General features: G+C 47.0%; 1 long non-coding RNA gene across 2 annotated transcripts in view; it reads right to left on the bottom strand.

Moving 5' to 3' along the window:
- Positions 1-6,543: 6,543 nt before the first annotated feature.
- The window catches only part of LOC114812046, a 40,371-nt gene continuing 34,532 nt past the window's right edge, over positions 6,544-12,382 (bottom strand). For both annotated transcript variants that reach the window (XR_003759721.2, XR_003759720.2), the window contains 3 exons: positions 11,469-11,596; positions 7,129-7,255; positions 6,544-6,756 (listed from right to left, as the gene is read on the bottom strand). This is a non-coding gene — a long non-coding RNA (uncharacterized LOC114812046). The remainder of the gene's footprint in view (positions 6,757-7,128; positions 7,256-11,468; positions 11,597-12,382) is intronic.

Below are 12,382 nucleotides of genomic sequence, written 5' to 3' on the forward strand. Positions count from 1 at the left end.
CAACACACAGAGTAGGTTAGAGGTAGGAGATCTGGCTTCAGGAAATGACTTTTGGCCATTTAAGAGCTTCCAAATATCTCCAAGTTTTTTTTTTACTGGATATTACACTCTTCCAATATGTAGACACACAAAGAGACAGACCGTTCTCCGCTTCCTCCTTCCCACATTGTCATCATCATCGTCATCAGTGGTATTTACTGAGTCCTTACTGCATGCTGGGGTAGATACAGGGTAATCAGGTTGTCCCACGTGAGGCTCACAGTTAATCCCCTTTATTCAGATGAGGTAACTGAGGCACAGAGAAGTGAAGTGACTTGCCCACAGTCACACAGCTGACAAGTGGCAGAGCCGGGAGTCGAACTCACGACCTCTGATTCTGAAGCCCAGCCTCTTTCCACTGAGCCACGCTGCTTCCTCAAACACCCTTGCCAGCACTTCTAGTGAGATGTAGTGTAGAGAACACAGAGATCACAGCTCGCTTAAGTCAGGCACCTTAATTCCCACTCACTCCTGGGAGGTGTCAACCCACAACCTCTAGGCCAGGCACTGAGAGGTCGAGGTACTGAGTATGTGGTGCTTACCCTGGTGAGGTTTTAACACATCTTTTCATTTGCAAAAGCCCACGCTGAGCTCCTCCCCTTGGCCCTCCAGAAGATGCTCCCACGGGAGCGAACCATCATTAGTCCCTTTGCTGCCATTGGCTTGGCTCAGTGGAAAGAGCCCGGACTTGGGAGTCAGAGGTCATGGGTTCAAATCCCAGCTCTGCCACTTGTCAGCTGTGTGACTGTGGGCAAGTCACTTCACTTCTCTGTGCCTCAGTTCCCTCATCTGGAAAATGGGGATTAACTGTGAGCCTCACATGGGACAACCTGATTACCCTGTATCTACCCCAGCGCTTAGAACAGTGCTCTGCACATAGTAAGCGCTAAACAAATACCAACATTATTATTTTCCAAGAAGGCATTTGGCTTTGGCTCCACGAGGCCTCTTCATGCAGTAAAGCCTTTCACCTGTTACAATGTCTGATCCCAGACTTTTGGGAACCCCATTTATAATGGAGGGACAGTGGAACAGTCTTCCCCTTAGACTGCTGAGCCCCATGTGGGACAGGGACTGTGTCTGACTCGATTAACTTGAGTCGACCCCAGGGTCTGGCACAAGTATGCGCTTCGCAAATACCACGGTTATTATTGTTACCCCATAGACCCACAGCTCGCGTATGGGATGGTATGAGCGATACTATATGCACAGCACTGTACTTAGCACTTAGGAGAGTACAATGCAACAACAGGGTTGGCAGACATGTTTCCTGCCCACAGTGAGCTTACTTAGCCTCTAGGGAAATAATGCCAGGCTGAAGTTTATCCCTACCACAAGTACAAATCCTAATCCCAGAGAAGCGGCATGGCATAGTGGACAGAGCCCAGGCCTGGAAGTCAGAAGGTGGTGGGAACTAGGGAAGCAGCGTGGCTCAGTGGAAAGAGCCCGGGCTTGGGAGTCAGAGGTCATGGGTTCTAATCCCGGCTCCACCACTTGTCAGCTGTGTGACCTTGGGCAAGCCACTTAACTTCTCTGTGCCTCAGTTACCTCATCTGTAAAATGGGGATGAAGACTGTGAGCCCTACATGGGGCAACCTGCTTACCTTGTATCTACTCCAGCGCTTAGAATGGTGCTTGGCACATAGTAAGCGCTTAATAAATACCAACATTATTAATCCTGGCTCTGCCATTTGTCTGGGCAAGTCACTTCATTTTTCCGAGTCTCAGTTACCTCATCTGTAAAATGGGGATTCAGTACCTGTTCTCCTTCTTCCTCAGATTTTGAGTTCTATGTGGGCCAGAGCCTGTGTCTGACCTAATTATCTTGTATCTTCCTCAGTGCTTGGAACACTGATTGACAAATGGTAAGCTCTTAACAAATTCCACTAGCAACAGTGTTTATTCAACACCCACTATGTGCAAGACTGTACTGAGTACTTTGGAAAGTACAACACTAGAAAAGGACATGTTCCTTGCCCACTAGGAGCTGACACTCTGTCAGTGACAGGCTTATAGGTCTTTACAGAGTAAATCACAATAAGTAAGCAAATGTGAAATCAAATAAACATATCCTCAATGCGTGATGAAGATGAGGATAAATACCTGAGTGCTAGAGATGGATGATGGGTGTGGATAACTTGGGGTGCCTGGAATTAATCATGGAAGGCTTGCTGGAGGAGCTGATTTTTCCTATACGACTAGGAGATATCAGTTCTAGGCTTGTATACACTTGTCTTTCTCTGTGTCTCTTCCTCTTCCACCTACTTAAACTGTGAACTGTATGTGAGGCCTGATGATCTTGTGTCTATCTCAGCATTTAGTACGGTGCTTGACACATAGTAAGTACATCAGTTATATTTATTGAGTGCTTACTGTGTGCGGAGCGCTGCATTTGGGGAAATACAATATAACAGAGTTGGTAAACTTGTTCCTTGCTCACAGTGAGCTTACAGTCTGGAGGGGCGTACAGACATTAATATATATAAGTATATTACATATGTGCAAATAATGAATATAATTATAACAATATTATAACAATATAAATAATATCTCTAGGCTCCAAGCTCAACTCTCCCCCTTCCACTCATGCTTTCACCCTTTCCCAGTTCCTACCTTCAGTTTTGTCCATCTGCTCTTCTCTTGACCCTCCTGGGGGGCAGCCATCTTGCCTCTGACTTCCAAGCCCGCCCTCAAATCCCAAAGCATAGTAATGGGACCATTAACATTACACCCAGTTCATAGATGGGGAAATGGTGGCTCAGAGACATCAATCGACTCCCGTGAGGTCACAGAGGGAGTGAGTGGGACAAGAAATCAGGTCTTCAGCCTCTCCGCCCAGAGCCCTTTCTTCTCAGGCTGTTTCTGCCTCAAGGAAATTGGAACGTGGGAGTTCTCTGAATATATTGTACCTCCACATTCCATCCCTCTCAACTTCAGCATACGCTGTGGGAGGAGGTGAAGCATTGTTGGGGTGGGTGAAGATACAGCTCTCATTCCTTTGTCTGGCTCTTTGTTTCCAGAGACAATAAAACCAGCATTGACTTCGGGAACAGCCTGCCGCTCACGTGGGGAGCTGCGCTATCCACAAAAAAGGAGACACAGGATGGAGCAAATGTCAAAGCCAGCAGACAACGTTCTGTGGTACCCTTAGGGTATCAGGCTGCTAGTTTGGAATCGATGTTTGAATAAACAGTCATCCAGGTGTACAGAGTAGAAGGAGGTAGGAGCTAGCTCCGAACATGACAGTGGGGACTGACTGGGGAAGGGGAGGAGAGGAGATGGGCCATCACCACTGAGGTTGGACCAGTGGGGACAGTAGTCTGGATCATTGACCTCTTGGACACTGGGGCCCTGGGGCAGGACTCCTGACTTCCACCCTTTGATCCCCCCCCCCCCCCCCGGTGATCTCCTCTTCCCCAGACTAATAGTGTCCTTATCCCTTGGGATGCTTCTGTGGGCAATGGGGAGGATTGGATGGGTTATGAGGAATACAACCTATAACTCCCAAGAGACTCTCCCTCTCGGGACTTCCCCTTGTGCACTATAGAAACCAGGTTCAGACCTTGTCTCTGGAGAATTTCTGCCCCTCGGCTCTGGATGCGGATGTCCCTCCCGGTCTGCAGCTACTCAACATCCATGTCTTGGATAAGTAAGGGAATGTTGCTGGGAGAGAAACAGAGCAGCAGGAACAACACTCCAAGAGAAAGAGCCTGTAGAGGGGCCAAGGGGTTCCAAAAGCTTTTTACAACTCTATGGCCCAGGTGGGTAGCCATGCATCCAGTTTAATGCCGGGTAACACATCATTCTAATAGTGATAATAATTGCGTTATTTGTTAAGCGCTTACTATGTGCCAAGCCCTTTGCTAAGCAGTGAGGTAGATACCATGCAATCAGGTTGGCCTCAGTTCCTATTCTTTGTGGGTGGTCACAGTTTGAGCGGGAAGGAAAACAGGTATTGAATCTCCATTTTACAGATGAGGAAATTGAGGCCAAGAGAAGTTAAGTGAGCTATCTCAGGACACCCAGCGGGCAAATGCGGGTCTGTGATTAGAACCCAGATCTCCTGACTCTCAGTGCTGTGCTATTTCCAGTTGGTGATGGTCAAAGCTGCCAGTCATATGCAGATCCAGACCCTCTTACATTGGACAATTTGAAGGGCCGGTCCTCTGCCATCTCCACTCCTGCCTCCCGAGACCTGCAGCTCGGAAGCCGTGCTGTTTTCAGTCGGGCCTGGGAGGGGAATGCAGTAGTTCTGGAGCGAGTTGTTGGGGCTAGAGGTTCCACGTAAAAACACTCTGGGTTTCAGTTACTTCAAAAGGAATTCTGCCGAACAGTATATGCAACGTGTCTCTTCTGCAGGGATGGAAGTAAGCCGGAAAAGTCAGGACTGTGGATGAAAAATAAGTACCGGAGGGCCCTTCTGGGTAGAATTATTCTGAAGTGGATGCTTTTTTTAACGTCTCACTGAACTTCCTGGGCTGGAGACTCCCGGGGCATGGGGGTTGAGCGGCCCACTCAAGTGTGAACCAAGGAGAGGATTTGTTCCGGCCCCCAGCAAATACCAACTGTGGTGTTTGTTAAGTACTTAACCATTTGCCAAGCACTGGACTAAGTGCAGGGTTAGATATAAGATAATCAGTTTGGACACAGTCCCTGTCCCACATGGGACCTATGGTCTAAGTAGAAGGGAGAACAGGTTTTGAATCTCCAATTTATTGATGAGGAAATTGAGGGAGAATGTCAAAGAGGAAAGAGGAAGAATGAGGGTTAGAATCCAGGTCCTTGTACTTCCAGGACTTTGTTCTCTCCAAAAGTCCACATTGTTTCATGGGAGAGACTGGATAAAAAGTAAAAAAAAAAAATCAAAACACCTCACACAGTGAGAAGCTCTGCCATCTCCCTTAGTAGCCTTGTGCAGTGTTTTGTCCTACTACAGTCTGACCCACCTTCCCTGGGCCTGACTGTCTTCCTGCTGTTGTTTGGCCTTGAGGAATGAATGTTTTCTTTAGTTGACCCACCCGGAGTGGTCAAGCAGCATGGTTCAGTGGAAAGAGCCCGGGCTTGGGAGTCAGAGGTAATGAGTTTGAATTCAGGCTCTGCCACCTGTCAGCTGTGTGACTGTGGACAGGTCACTTAACTTCTCTGTGTCTCAGCTACCTCATCTGTAAAATGGGGATTAACTGCGAGTCTCACGTGGGACACCTTGATTACCCTGTATCTATCCCAGCGCTTAGAACAGTGCTCTGCACATAGTAAGCGCTTAACAAGTATCAACATTATTATTATCTTCACAGGCCTCAACCTTCGTTGACCTTCTTCTCGGCAGGCAGAATAATCCCAGCTCTTTTGTTGGTCTTTATGGTCACTAGAGGAATGGATTGTCTTCTTATCCAGTCCTTGGGAGGACAGTCAGTGACCATTTTACCCAATTCTGGCCTTATTTTTGAGTCCTACCTGGACCTCTGTTGCCTTTCCTTTCCCTCTATGTTTCAGGCAGCATGGCAGGCTTTCTCTCAGATAGCAATGCATAGCAGACTTCCTCTCAGATAACAATCGTAATAATAATAATAGGGGTATTGTTTAAGTACTCACTATGTGCCAAACCCTGGGCTAAGTGCTGGGATAGATACGATACAAGCAGAAGGGACCCAGTCCCTGACCCACATGGGGCTCACTCTCTAAGGGTGTGGGAGAACAGGTTTTTAATTTCCACTTTACAGATGAGGAAACTGGAGCACGGAGAATTGATAAGACTTGCCTGAGGACCCAGAGATCTTGGCCTGCTATAGATCTGATGAATGTGTCTTGTGGGCCTGATTTTTCTGTTAGGGAACCACAGCTCCAGGGTGAATTATCCAGATCTATTAATACATTAATACGTTATCTAGAAAGGAAAAGCAGCGGGGCCTTGCAGAAAGAGCATGAACCTGGGAGTCAGAGGACATGGGTTAATAATAATAATGTTGGTATTTGTTAAGCGCTTACTATGTGCAGAGCACTGTTCTAAGCACTGGGGTAGACACAGGGGAATCAGGTTGTCCCACGTGGGGCTCACAGTCTTCATCCTCATTTTACAGATGAGGTAACTGAGGCACAGAGAAGTTAAGTGACTTGCCCACAGTCACACAGCTGACAGGTGGCAGAGCTGGGATTCGAACTCATGAGCTCTGATTCCAAAGCCCAGGCTCTTTCCACTGAGCCACGCTGCCAGGGTTCTATTCCTGGCTCCTCCACTTTTCTGCTGTAAGACTTTGAGCAAGTCATTTTACTTCTCAATGTCTCAGGTTTCTGACCTGTAAATGGGGATTAAGACTGTGAGCCCCAAGTGGGAACTGGACTGTGTCCAACCTGATAAGGCGGTATCTACCCCATTGCTTAGGGCACTTAGAACAGTGTCTGGCACATAGTAATCACTGAACAAATGCCATTACATAAAAAGAAGGGTGTTTTGGGAGCGCAGGCCTGGAGTACTTGGATAACTGGAGCAGGTGTATTTTTAATCTTCACTTACTCAAATAATTCACATGTGGAGATCCTCACTTAGTCCATCATCCTTCTGGATAAAATCGGTTTCTCTTCAACCACCTCTGTTGAGTGAGTAATTTTGCTGTTTCCAACATTGATTTATTTCATGTTTATTTAGTCGCTTGTGGTGTTAACACTGTTCCTGATTAAGTCTCTCAATCTCCAGTGAGTCATCAGATGCAGATGGAAAGCCTGTGGATACAGATAAAGAAAGATCTTTCTGAACTGCGCTAGCTGGGGTCATTCCCATCCTGTCCTCAAGATAAAAAGCACAGGTTTGGGGATATCTTTTCGCCCAGGCCCAGAGAGGGTAAGTGACTTAGCCAAGGTGACACAGCAAGTTGCGGATAGAGCCGTGGTGGGAACGTAAGCTTTCTGGCTGGTGGCTCTACCCAGGTTTTGGGTGATGGCGTGGTCCCGGGCAGATCAGCCATGGTTAGTTTTGCAGTTTTCTGAAGCCTTGTTAGCTTAGGGCATGGTCCAAACATCACATCTGCGGATCATGGGTTCACCTGACATTCTCCCACAGGGGTAGGTGATGGATGACATTTGATTTCTCCTTACCCACTTCTGGACATGAACCTGTGTAAAGTGAGAGTCCAGTCCAGACCACAGCCTTGTCAAACCGGTGTATCCTGTTCTTGGACCGAGACTGGATCAGCTTTCCCGGATCTGTTTGTTTACCACCTGGCTAAAATGGAAGAGGTTAAAACTGATTTGGCAGATAATGATAATGTTGGTATTTGTTAAGCGATTACTATGTGCAGAGCACTGTTCTAAGCGCTGGGGTAGATACAGGGTAGTCAGGTTGTCCCACGTGAGGCTCACAGTTAACCCCCATTTTACAGATGAGGTAACTGAGGCACAGAGAAGTTAAGTGACTTGCCCACAGTCACACAGCTGACAAGTGGCAGAGAGGGGATTCGAACCCATGGTCTCTGACTCCCAAGTCCGGGCTCTTTCCACTGAGCTACGCTGGGAGGTGAATAAGGACAGGGGTATGTGCTCTTGAGAAACCTACAAGAATCAACACTCTTTCTGTCAGGGAGAGTTTCAGTTTGGCCGTGATGTTGGCAGAATTCTCACTTCTGCTGGGCTGTTGGGAAATTGGGATTTTTTTTCTGCAAGTTTTCCTATTGTTTGCAAGTCGAAACTTTCCTAGTGAATTGCAAGGTTCCTATTCTAGACTCCTCCATGGCAGGAAAATGGAGGGATGGGTTTTTATGGAGGTAGAAGTACCAGCAGCAGGCAGAAGACTATGAGCAAAAAAGAGAGTGTCTTCAGATTTCTTTCTCCTGGATGCCCTTTGCGACTGGAAGCTCCTTAAAGTCTCCTCTGATGGGAATTGGTCCTGAAAGCTTGGGGGGATAATCTTAGGTCAGAATAGAGAGTCTTTTGATGACTGGTTCAGGGTAGATTTGCACATCCTGACAGAGCTTTCAGGATGTGAAAAACTTTCAGCTTTTTGGTGATTTATTTTAATGTCTGTTTCCCTCTCTAGACTGTAAGCTTGTTGTGGACAGGGAAAATGTCTGCCAACTCTGTTGTACTCTCCCAAGCACTTAGTACAGTGCTCTGGACACAATAAGCCCTCAATAAATACGATCGACTGATTGTTGGCTTAGTACAGTGCTCTTTCATTCAATAGTATTTATTGAGAGCTTACTATGTGCAGAGCACCGTATTAAGCGCTTGGAATGTACAAATCGGTAACAGATAGAGACAGTCCCTGCCCTTTGACGGGCTTACGTTCTAATCTGGGGAGATGGACAGACAAGAACAATAGCGATAAATAGCACACAGTAAGTGCGAAAAAACCTTTTTGCTTCAGTCACTGATGAAAATCTGTGTGGCTTCAACCTTGGGCTTAAAAAGCAGCTCTTGGAAGGCAGGATGGCTTTATGCCAACCAGTCTGGGGTCAGTCCTCAGTGGTCTTGGTGCCACGTCCTCCCCGCCCCCACCCAATGCCCCCTCCTCTACGGGAGGGAGCAATGCAGCATGCTCAGTGGCAAGAGCCCGGGCTGGAGTCAGAAGTTATGGGTTCAAATCCCCATCTGCCACTTGTCAGCTGTGTGTCTGTGGGCAAGTCACTTTACTTCTCTGGGCCTCAGTGACCTCATCTGTAAAATGGGGATTAAGACTGTGAGCCTCACGTGGGACAACCTGATTATCCTGTATCTATCCCAGCGCTTAGAACAGTGCTCTGCACATAGTAAGCGCTTAAATACCAACATGATTATTATTATTATTATTATTTTTCTATGCTTGAAGACTCCTGCTACAACTGCATGGGGAGAATGCGGAGATTGTCAGAGAATTGCTGGATTCCAGCATCCCTTAGTAATTGTATCCCTGAAGGTCTGGGTTTTCTCCACTCAATCAGTCATACTGATGGAGTGCTTACATTGTGCAGAGCACTGTACTAAGCAGTGGTTTCCATTCCCAGTAGAAGATTGGAAGTGATAGATTTGTCATCCTGTTGCCTTCCTGCAACAGTTCAAACTGATGGTCCCCTCCCCTTAGACTGTGAACCCCTTGTGGGACAGGGATAATATCTGAACCGATTATCTTGTATTTACCCCAGTGCTTAGTAAGTGTTTGACATATAGTAAGTGCTTAACAAATACTGTAACAATAGTAATAATGACAATACTAATACCATAGAGAAGCAGCATGGCTCAGTGGAAAGTGCCCGGGCTTGGGAGTCAGAGGTCATGGGTGCGAATCCCAGCTCTGCCAACTGTCAGCTGTGTGACTGTGGGCAAGTCACTTAACTTCTCTGTGCCTCAGTGACCTCAACTGTAAAATGGCGATTAAGACTGTGAGCCTCACGTGGGACAACCTGATTACCCTGTACCTACCCCAGCGCTTAAAACAGTGCTCTGCACATAGTAAGCACTTAACATATACCAACATTATTATTACTAGTATTATTATTGTCATTATTGTTATTATTATGTTATCCCTGCGTCCCATTCAGAGTGGTTGTGCTCAGTCACCCCACATCAAAGGGAAGTCAAATAGCTGTGCAATGAACCCAATAAATGAGGCTGTGCAATTTAGACCGTTAAAGCCTCTCAAGTAGTCTTTTCCTCAGGAGTAGAGTCTGGGGTCCCGTTGATTCAGATAATCAATCACTGGTATTTATTGAGCATTTCCTGTGTGCAGAGCATTGTACTAAGTGCTTGGGAGAATACAACAATTGGTATGCATGCTCCCTGCCACAGGGAGATTACAGTCTAAAGATAACAGCTTCACTCTGGCTGTGAAAACAAAGTCCCAGTTCCACGCCAACAGCATTCAGCAAAAAAAAAAGCCAATTTTCAAAAATCATTTAGATTTTTAACCTGTGCAGCTTTGCTTAGTCTCTATCCACCTCAGGCCTCTGAATAAGACCTGATTGATGCCCTGATGGTTTTTTATTGAAAACGGCATCTATACAAAGAGAAAACACAAACCAGCAGCCACTCTTACTCCATCTTCCCTGGGTGGCAATGTGTTCTTGGAGATAACTTATCTTGGCATTTTCCCCTCCAAATCCCTACACACAAGTCTGTTCTCTTCCTGAACTACAGCAGATTTGCTTCCTGCCCCCAAACAAAGGCCACCTTTGATGGCAAACCACACGTGATATTGTCGCTGATTTCCTCCTCTTTCCCGGGGCTGGTTTGGAGCTGCCTGGATGTCTCAGGAGAAAAGAGGGTGCCCACAACCCCTGCGTGGGGAGTGGGTTGCTATTAACATTTCCAGAGTAGGATGTCGGTGGTCAAGGTGGGAATAGGCATCTAGGACACTTGTGTCTGAGGTCATTCCACTTGGGAAATCTCTGTTTTAGAGAAAAAGAGTGGGCTAGTGGAAAGAACTGGGTTCTAATCCTATGTCACTAGCCTGCTGTGTGATGTGGGACAAGTCGCTTCACTTCTCTGTAAATTAGGGATTCACTATGTGTTCTCCCTCATTCTTAGACTGTGAGTCCCATGTGGGACAGGGACTGGATTTGAGCTGCATATGCTGTATTTACCCCAGAAATTAGAACAGTGCTTGGCACGTACTAGGCACTTAACAAATATAACTATTATTACTGTTATTATTCTTATCATTCAGTGACACTCCTTTCCCTCAGAGGCAGCCTAGGAGTTTCCCTCAGGGTCCTGCCTGGCCCCTAGGATCTCACACCCTCTTTGGGGGCTGTGATTCCCTTAAAACCAACTTGGGCGTTCCTGGGGTGATAGGCCTTTTGGTTTTTACCTGTTCTGTCCCTTTTCCTACTCAGATTCACCACTAGATTCCCCCAGTATTTGGCATTTTACCAAGCCCTGACTCTGTCCTAAGGGCTGGGGGGACACTAGGCTATGCTATGGGGCAGAATCCTTTTCCCCCACTGAGCGCCACCATCTAGCTGATTCAGAGAGGTTAAGTAATAATAATAATAACTGTGGTATTTGTTAACCGCTTACTATGTGCCAATCACTGTTCTAAACTCAGCAGTAGAAACAAGGTAACAGGTTCCACACAGTCTGTGAACCACATAATAGTAATAATAATGTTGGTATTTGTTAAGCGCTTACTATGTGCCAAGCACTGTTCTAAGCGCTGGGGTAGATACAGGGTTAATCAGGTTGTCCCACTTGAGGCTCACAGTTAATCCCCATTTTACAGATAAGGGAACTGAGGCACAGAGAAGTTAAGTGACTTGCCCACAGTCACAAATCTGAAATGGGCTGGGATTCGAACCCATGACCTCTGACTCCCAAGCCTGGGCTCTTTCCACTGGGAACCACATGGGGATCACAGTATTAATCCCCATTTTGCAGGTAAGGTAACTGAGGCACTGAGAAGAAAAGTGACTTGCCCAAGGTTACATAGTAGTTTGGGGCAGATCTAGGATTTGAACCCAGATTACCTTGACTCTCCATCTGATGGTTTTTCCTTTAGGCCACGATGTTTGTGTTTTCGGCATGAGTCTCTCTCTGCCGTGATTCCTGCTGTGGAGTTCCATAGCCTGGAAGTGGTGGCCATTTTCAGAGGAACCTGGAAAGGGAGTGCAAAGGTTCCCGGAGCAATTGGTGGAGGTCAGGGTGACCCAAAGAAACACACTAAGTTGTGGCAGATTTGGATGGAATCAGGCAGACTTTTTCTTTTTTTATGAATTTTGTTAAGTGCTCACTATGTGTCAAGCACTGTTCTAAACACGGGGGCTGATACAGCATAATCAGGTTTAGCACAGCTCTTATCCCCCAGAGTGCTCACAGTCTAAGTCAGAAGAAGGAGGAGGATTTAATCCCCATTTTCCAGAAGAGGTAACTGAGGTACGGGAGAGGCAAGTGATTTGCCCAAGATCACACAGCAGCCAAATGGCAGAGCTGGGATTAGATTAGAATCCAGGTCTGGGCTCTTGCCACTCTACTAAAGTGCCAGTGTTGTGTGTCACATATGGCATTGAGGGTGGTTCACAGTCTGGTTTATGGGGTGCTGGCACTGGCCTCCCCAGTGGTTTCCCCTCCCCTAATAGAAAGACAGGTGAGGAAGCTTGGGAGAGGAGTGGGAGTTGGAGTTGTGGGGATTTTCTCCAGAGAGACCGGCAAGATGACAGGCCACTAGGAGATGTTTCCGATGTGATGGGGCTTCTGGGGGACTGACCAGCATCCAGTGTCCTGTGACTAGGGAGTTGGGTAGGGAAGGGTAGGAGGGGAGTTTGATGGCCGCCTACCACGGCTGGCCCGGCTGCCCCTCTGCTGTATCCCTCAGACCACCTTGTAAGCTCGATGAGGGCAGGGAACGTGTCTACCAACTCTGTTGTATTGTACTCTCCCAAGA

The sequence above is a fragment of the Ornithorhynchus anatinus genome, chromosome 5 (genome assembly GCF_004115215.2).
Source record: "Ornithorhynchus anatinus isolate Pmale09 chromosome 5, mOrnAna1.pri.v4, whole genome shotgun sequence".
In the NCBI taxonomy this organism is placed as follows: Eukaryota; Metazoa; Chordata; class Mammalia; order Monotremata; family Ornithorhynchidae; genus Ornithorhynchus; species Ornithorhynchus anatinus.